The sequence below is a fragment of the Myxocyprinus asiaticus genome, chromosome 4 (genome assembly GCF_019703515.2).
Source record: "Myxocyprinus asiaticus isolate MX2 ecotype Aquarium Trade chromosome 4, UBuf_Myxa_2, whole genome shotgun sequence".
NCBI lineage: Eukaryota > Metazoa > Chordata > Actinopteri > Cypriniformes > Catostomidae > Myxocyprinus > Myxocyprinus asiaticus.
The window spans coordinates 4,853,699-4,860,782 of record NC_059347.1 but is presented as its reverse complement, the minus strand read 5'-3'; the positions used below and the strand labels follow the sequence as shown (position 1 = coordinate 4,860,782).

At 43.2% G+C, this 7,084-nt stretch overlaps 1 pseudogene; it reads left to right on the top strand.

Annotated features, from left to right (window-relative positions):
• Nucleotides 1-4,672: 4,672 nt before the first annotated feature.
• LOC127440240 (uncharacterized) lies at nt 4,673-4,820 on the top strand (annotated as a pseudogene).
• Nucleotides 4,821-7,084: the final 2,264 nt, after the last annotated feature.

The following is a 7,084-nucleotide window of genomic DNA, read 5'->3' as shown; positions in this document are numbered from 1 at the left end:
TTCGCCCCAGTCTGAGGTCCAGAGCGCTCTGGAGCAGGTTTTCATCAAGGATGTCTCTGTACATTGCTGCATTGATCTTTCCCTCGATCCTGACTAGTCTCCCAGTTCCTGCCGCTGAAAAACATCCCCACAGCATGATGCTGCCACCACCATGCTTCACTGTAGGGATGGTATTGGCCAGGTGATGAGCGGTGCCTGGTTTCCTCCAGACATGATGCTTGCCATTCAGGCCAAAGAGTTCAATCTTTGTTTCTCATGGTCTGGGAGTCTTTCAGGTGCCTTTTGGCAAACACCAGGTGGGCTGTCATGTGCCTTTTACTGAGGAGTGGCTTCCGTCTGGCCACTCTACCATACAGGCCTGATTGGTGGAGTGCTGCAGAGATGGTTGCTCTTCTGGAAGGTTCTCCTCCTTCCACAGAGAAATTCTGGAGCTCTGTCAGAGTGACCATCGGGTTCTTGGTCACCTCCCTGACTAAGGCCCTTCTCCCCCGATCGCTCAGTTTGGCTGGGCAGCCAGCTCTAGGAAGAGTTACGGATGATGGAGGCCACTGTGCTCATTGGAACCTTCAATGCTGCAGAATTTTCTCTGTAACCTTCCCCAGATCTGTGCCTCGATATAATCCTGTCTCGGAGGTCTACAGACAATTCCTTGGACTTCATGGCTTGGTTTGTGCTCTGACATGCACTGTTAACTGTGGGACCTTATATAGACAGGTGTGTGCCTTTCCAAATCATGTCCAATCAACTGAATTTACCACAGGTGGACTCCAATCAAGTTGTAGAAACATCTCAAGGATGATCAGTGGAAACAGGATGCACCTGAGCTCAATTTTGAGTGTCATGGCAAAGGCTGTGAATACTTATGTACATGTGATTTTTTTCCCAATGAGCTCAGTGGTAAAATACGCTGGCTACCACCCCTGGAGTTCGCTAGTTCGAATCCCAGGGCATGCTGAGTGACTCCAGCCAGGTCTCGTAAGCAACCAAATTGGCTCGGTTGCTAGGGAGGGTAGAGTCACATGGGGTAACCTCCTCGTGGTTGCTATAATGTGGTTTGTTCTCGGTGGGGCGCGTGGTGAATTGAGCGTGGTTGCCGTGGTGGATGGCGTGAAACCTCCACACGCGCTATGTCTCCGTGGCAACGTGCTCAACAAGCCACCTTGATAAGATGCGCGGGTTGACTGTCTCAGATGTGGAGGCAACTGGGATTCGTCCTCCGCCACCCGGACTGAGGCAATCACTATGCGACCACGAGGACTTAGAGCGCATTGGGAATTGGGCATTCCAAATTGGGAGAAAAAGGGGGAAAATCCGCCCCCCCCCCCCCAAAAAAAAAGATTTCAAACAAACTTCTCTCATGTTGTCATTATGGGGTATTGTTTGTAGAATGGAAAATAAGGAAAATAATGAATTAAATCAATTTTGGAATAAGGCTGTAACATAACAAAATGTGGAAAAAGTGAAGCGCTGTGAATACTTTCCGGATGCACTGTTGTTGGCGCCTTAATGTGTACCTTTTGCAAAATCCTGATTTCCAACAAATGTTAAAGACTGAAATCAATGTTTATATGGAGACCAACTGGTCCTCGGTATCCTCTGTGGGTGTGGCTTGGGAGGTACTTAAGGCAATTCTTTGGGGTTGGATCATATAGTATGCCTCATTCATCAAACAATCCAAAGCCGAGAACTCGTGGAGTTGGAAGGAAATATTAAAAGTGCAGAGGCAGAACTGAAGCGCCGTATGTCAGCTGATGGCCTCAGAGAATTGACCCGATTGAAATACAGATATAATGCTATTTTGTCACGGAAAGTGGAGTTTTGGTTATTCAGGGCAAGACAGTCATACTTTGAGTCGGGTGACAAAGCAGGGAAGCTTTTGGCTAGATATATAAAGCAGTGAGAGTCTCTTTCTATCATTCCCTCAGTGAAATCTGCTGGTGGTGAAATTTTTACCTCAGCCATTGATATTAATAATGCCTTTATAGAATTCTATATTGATCTTTATAGTTCCACATCTTCATCTACTGATGAAGATATTAGAAACTTTGTGGAACCATTCTTCCTAAACTGACGATTGACCTAAACTTGATTCTGAGATAACCTTGGAGGAGCTTGATGAGGTAATTAATCCCTACCTACAGGCAAGGCTCCGGGGCCAGATGGTTTTGCTGCAGAATTTTTTAGATCCTATGCTACAGAACTGGCTCCGTTTTTGTTAGAAGTTTATACAGAATCATTAAAGAATGGAAAGCTTCCTCCAACCATGACACAAACCCGGATCAGTCTGATTCTTAAAAAGGACAAAGATCCAAGCGATTGTAAAAGTTACCGTCCAATCTCCCTGATCCAACTAGATGTAAAATTATTGTCAAAAATTTTGGCTATCCAATTAAGTAAGGTTATGACATCTGTTATACATATAGATCAGGTGGGATTTATTCGGGGCCGTAGCTCTTCTGATAACATCAGGCATCTCATCAATATCATGTGGTCAGTGGCAAATGATCAGTTTCCGGTCGCTGCCATCTCACTTGACGCCGAAAAGGCATTCGATATGGTAGAATGGGATTATCTTTTTAAGATTTTGGAAATGTATGGGTTCGGGAGTACATTTATTGGTTGGATTAAGTTACTTTATAGACACCCTGTAGCAGCGGTACAAACAAATTAATTTCAGATTATTTTACTCTGGATAGGGGCACTCGGCAGGGCTGCCCTCTTTCCCCTTTATTGTTCTGTCTTGCCCTGGAACCATTAACAGCGGCGATAAGAAAGGAGGATGATTTTCCAGGGGTGATGGCGGGAGGTATGATGCATAAGCTTCTGCTTTACACAGATTATATTTTATTATTTGTCTCTGAACCTACTAGATCTATGCCTTGCCTCCACAGAATTATTAATTCCTTTTCTAAGTTCTCAGGATACAGAGTCAATTGGTCTAAATCCGAAGCTTTGGCTCTGACAGCATACTGCCCAGTAACGGCTCTCCAGCCGGGCACCTTCCAGTGGCCCAACCAGGGCATTAAGTATTTGGGCATTTTATTCCCAGCAAATTTGTCTGATTTAGTTAGAGTTCATTTTGACCCCTTAAAAGGTTTTCGAGCGATGTGGACAGGTGGGCTTCAATTACATTTATCTATGACTGAGAAGGTTAATGTTATTAAAATGAATTGTAACTACTTGTTACAATCTCTCCCTGTAGATGTCCCCCTCTCTTATTTCAAGCAATTTGATAGTATAGCGAAGTACTTCATGTGGAATGGTAAACGTCCCAGATTACATTTTAATAATTTACATAGGCCAATTGACAAAGGTGGGCTAGGCCTACCCAAGATTTAGTTTTATTATTATGCATTCGGTCTCAGGCATTTGGCTCATTGGTTGCTTCCACCTGAGAGAGCCCCTCCCTGGTTTTGTATTGAACAGGAAGTTCTTGCCCCTATTTTGCCATTACAAAGCCTTTCTATTAAACTAACCAGAGTAGTTAAGTCACACCCCGTTATCTCGCAAAAGTGTCCAGTGTGTTTAATTCAGACATTTATTTAAATGTTACTTCAAGCATATGGCTGAACCCAAAATTATGTATTGATAAATTCCCCTTCTGTAGGTCAGAGTGGATTGTGAGGGGGGTTTCTATGCTCGGTGACCTATATGAGAGTGGAGTGTTGAGATCCTTTGATAATTTGGTTCAACATTTTGGGATTCCCAGATCTCAGCTTTTAGGTATTTACAGTTGCGCCACCTGCTCTGTACTACTTTTGGGAGTAGCATACATCCCCCTAAAGCGGCAGACACTCTGGGAGTGGGGATTACTAATTTTGGAAAAGGTCATGAGGAAAAGGTCATGAGGTCAAGCATCAGTGTATTACTCCCTGCTAGTTCAGAGTCTGGGGGACGGAGCTTTAACCTCTATCAAAAGATTATGGGAGAAAGATTTTAATTTGGTATTGGAGGAGGGAGTGTTGCCTGGGATCCTAAAAAAGTCAAGTCTGTATCTAGAGATGCAAGGGTGCGCCTTATGCAATTCAAGATCCTACATAGATTCTATTGGACCCCCTCTAGACTGTATAGGCTTGGTCTTAAAGGCACACCCACCTGCTGGCATTGCCTATCGGAGGATGGAGACATGGCCCATGTTTTTTGGTGGTGTGCTGAGATCCAGGAATTTTTGTTAAAGGTACAGAGTTTTGTGTGTGACGTGTTGGGCATTCGGATTTCATTTTGCCCCAGACTCTGTGTTTTGGGTGATGGGGCGGTCATCAACGTAGGAGATAAATACATTGTTTTTAGGGGTTGGAAGTCGATTGGAGCACCCTCAATTCGGGAGTAGTGCGAAGAGATGGGGAGGGTGGCAGCCTTCAAAGAGGTCATGTGAAGAAGGCCGGGCATATGGAATACATTTAATGGGAAATGGGGTAGATATTTGATGTTTTTGGGGGACTCTCAGAGTGGGACTGTGGAGAGAGAGGTGTAGTTTGAGTTGTATGATTATATATATATATATATATTATGTATATATTTTTTGTGTGTGTGTGCGCGCGACCACTGGGATATTCATTTGGGGTCGGGGTGGGGTTCTTGATGGGGGAGGGGAAGGGGTAGTAGTAGGAGTTAAATGCTGATTCATTGTATATATGTTTTGTTTTTCTTTGTCTTTTTGGAATCAATAAAAATATTAATCTTAAAAAAGAAGGTGGCTTCCTCAGGACAAGGCTCAACCATTGCACTCTGGCTTTTCTGACCCCTGCTAATTCCCCAAATGTGGGAATGTCAACTTCATAATTTCTGGTAGTGGGGGACTGCGTTCACGCTCTCCCCTGGGCATTCGTTTAAAAAAAAGAGCTCCCTGACCTTTTCCGTTGAGTTTGTGCAGCACTGTGGTGAGGGATAGGTGGGCAATTTTAGCAAATCTGGCTTTCTTAGATAAGGATTTTAACATTATTAATGTAAATGGTTTTACAGAAAAAAAAAAAAGTATGAGGCTTTAGAGGACTTACAGCCCCACATGCTGGGTAAAACGCATGCGCAGGTTACATTACTTCCTGAACAAGTGTGCACCCGAGTCCGAGTTGCTTTCACATTCACGCGAATCGCGCTACAGTTCCATTGCAACCAAACTCAGACCACCTCCTACAGGTAGTCTCAGGTTTGGTTCCACGGTGCGCTCCCCGGTCCACATGACAGCTTTCACATTACCAATTTTTCATGCGAACCGTGCTCTGTTTCGAACTGAACTGCCAGTGTGAAAGTACCCTAAGATACAACATATACGAACGTTACAACTTAGCCTAGTTGTGGCGTAAATGGGCACTAAGTCACAATATACGCACTACTAAATATTTGAGCATTGCACCATTAAACTTTGGTAGAACGTAACTATGTATGAACTAAATATTTACGGAAGACTCCGACCAAGAGTAACTGATGGAATAAAAACTCATTTAATGACATCAATGAACTCATGTTTTGCGTGACAGACTTCAATCCTTTCGACATACAGGTGCATCTCAATAAATTAGAATGTCATGGAAAAGTTCATTTATTTCAGTATTTCAACTCAAATTGTGAAACTCGTGTATTAAATAAATTCAATGCACACAGACTGAAGTAGTTTAAGTCTTTGGTTCTTTTAATTGTGATGATTTTGGCTCACATTTAACAAAAACCCACCAATTCACTATCTCAACAAATTAGAATATGGTGACATGCCAATCAGCTAATCAACTCAAAACACCTGCAAAGGTTTCCTGAGCCTTCAAAATGATCTCTCAGTTTGGTTCACTAGGCTACACAATCATGGGGAAGACTGCTGATCTGACAGTTCTCCAGAAGACAATCATTGACACCCTTCACAAGGAGGGTAAGCCACAAACATTCATTGCCAAAGAAGCTGGCTGTTCACAGAGTGCTGTGTCCAAGCATGTTAACAGAAAGTTGAGTGGAAGGAAAAAGTGTGGAAGAAAAAGATGCACAACCAACCGAGAGAACCGCAGCCTTATGAGGATTGTCAAGCAAAATCGATTCAAGAATTTGGGTGAACTTCACAAGGAATGGACTGAGGCTGGGGTCAAGGCATCAAGAGCCACCACACACAGACGTGTCAAGGAATTTGGCTACAGTTGTCGTATTCCTCTTGTTAAGCCACTCCTGATCCACAGACAACGTCAGAGGCATCTTACCTGGGCTAAGGAGAAGAAGAACTGGACTGTTGTCCAGTGGTCCAAAGTCCTCTTTTCAGATGAGAGCAAGTTTTGTATTTCATTTGGAAACCAAGGTCCTAGAGTCTGGAGGAAGGGTGGAGAAGCTCATAGCCCAAGTTGCTTGAAGTCCAGTGTTAAGTTTCCACAGTCTGTGATGATTTGGGGTGCAATGTCATCTGCTGGTGTTGGTCCATTGTGTTTTTTGAAAACCAAAGTCACTGCACCCGTTTACCAAGAAATTTTGGAGCACTTCATGCTTCCTTCTGCTGACCAGCTTTTTAAAGATGCTGATTTCATTTTCCAGCAGGATTTGGCACCTGCCCACACTGCCAAATGCACCAAAAGTTGGTTAAATGACCATGGTGTTTTGTGTGCTTGACTGGCCAGCAAACTCACCAGACCTGAACCCCATAGAGGATCTATGGGGTATTGTCAAGAGGAAAATGAGAAACAAGAGACCAAAAAATGCAGAGGAGCTGAAGGCCACTGTCAAAGAAACCTGGGCTTCCATACCGCCTCAGCAGTGCCACAAACTGATCAACTCCATGCCACGCCGAATTGAGGCAGTAATTAAAGCAAAAGGAGCCCCTACCAAGTATTGAGTACATGTACAGTAAATGAACATACTTTCCAGAAGGCCAACAATTCACTAAAAATGTTTTTTTTTTTTTTATTGGTCTTATGATGTATTCTAATTTGTTGAGATAGTGAATTGGTGGGTTTTTGTTAAATGTGAGCCAAAATCATCACAATTAAAAGAACCAAAGACTTAAACTACTTCTGTCTGTGTGCATTGAATTTATTTAATACACGAGTTTCACAATTTGAGTTGAATTACTGAAATAAATGAACTTTTCCACGACATTCTAATTTATTGAGATGCA